General features: G+C 35.2%; 1 pseudogene; it reads left to right on the plus strand.

Moving 5' to 3' along the window:
- Positions 1 to 818, plus strand: part of LOC106536253 (C-Maf-inducing protein pseudogene) — a 4,814-nt pseudogene extending 3,996 nt beyond the window's left edge.
- Positions 819 to 1,539: the final 721 nt, after the last annotated feature.

The following is a 1,539-nucleotide window of genomic DNA, read 5'->3' on the forward strand; positions in this document are numbered from 1 at the left end:
ACATGAGGTCATATTATACGAGATCGTATTACACATGAGGTCGTATTACACATGAGGTCGGATTACACATGAGGTCGTATTACACATGAGGTCGTATTATATATGAATAAATACGGTAAGTTAATTATTTTAGGAAGGTGTTGCTATAATGGACTGATTTAACTAGTGACCAAATATCTTCTGGTTAGTAAACTCACAGGAACATCACAAACTGGAGGATGTATTGATAAATATGTTGATTCAAACCATAAAAAAACTAATACTAGAACTAATAAAATCTAAACTAAAACTAAGCATTACAAATGCAATAATAACTAATAAAAACTAACAAAACCACTGTAAAACCTAATTAAAACGGAATTAAAAGAAAAAAAAGTCAAAATGAAATAAAATTAAACTATAATGTAAAAAAAAAACTATTATAATCTTTCTCCAAACGTTTCAGTTTGTTTCAATGTGTTTCACAATCCAGCTCCAGGAAGTTGAACTGGAACAGCCTCCATGACTGGAGAGAAAAATGTCTTCTAGACATGTTTAAAGTCTGAACTCCATGTTTGAGGCATGGAGCTGCTCCTCACAGCAGACTGGTAGTTCCACACTTTACAACTCATTCAAGGAAACAAATGTTCATTTAAAGACTCTGGGTTGTTTAACATGTGTGACCTGAGTCTGTCTCACGTGTCTCCAGTCTTCTCGCTGCAGGGCGTAGCGTCCTCTTGTCTTTGTCCTCACCGGCTGTTTGTGGTTTTCAGGTCGGACTACGATGACTGGAGACCGGCTCTGGCCAGCCTGCTGCAGCCCATCCCCTTCCCTAAAGAGTGAGTAATGCTCTCAGCTGGTTCACCTTCAGTAAAACACAGTAACTGTCCTCTGTCAGCTTAAAGTGATGAAATGAGACATCAGATCTGGATCTGATTGGTCCCTCACATGAAGAAGACCTGGACCACATAACAGTCAGACTTGGGTCACTTCTGTCTGCAGAAACCTGATTACAGATTACAGACTACAGACATCTGTTCACTTTGATCAAAAACAACAGAGAAACATCTGCTCCTCTGTCCTGAGGGACCAAACTTTACAGAAACTTTACTGAAACTTTAAACTTTACTGAACATTATTGAAAAATTTACAGAAACTTTACTAAAATGTTACTGAAATGCCACTAAAACTTAACTAAACCTTTACAGAAACTTTATGAAAACTACAGAAACTTTATGAAAACTACAGAAACTTTATGAAAACTACAGAAACTTTATGAAAACTACAGAAACTTTATGAAAACTACAGAAACTTTATGGAAACATGACTGAAAATTTACTAAAATGTTGCTACTAAAACTTGACTAAACCTTTACAGAAACTTGATGAAAACTACAGAAAAATGACGAAACTTTATGAAATCTTTACAGAAACTTTTCGGAAATTTTTCAAAACTTTTACTGAAACTTCAGAGGAGGTTCAGGTTCAGGAAGGAAACTATCAAAAATTTGCAATTTGAAAAAACTTTTCATGGGAATTAAAAAAGATTAACGGGTAGAAA

Source organism: Austrofundulus limnaeus, unplaced genomic scaffold (assembly GCF_001266775.1).
Source record: "Austrofundulus limnaeus strain Quisiro unplaced genomic scaffold, Austrofundulus_limnaeus-1.0 Scaffold1746, whole genome shotgun sequence".
In the NCBI taxonomy this organism is placed as follows: domain Eukaryota; kingdom Metazoa; phylum Chordata; class Actinopteri; order Cyprinodontiformes; family Rivulidae; genus Austrofundulus; species Austrofundulus limnaeus.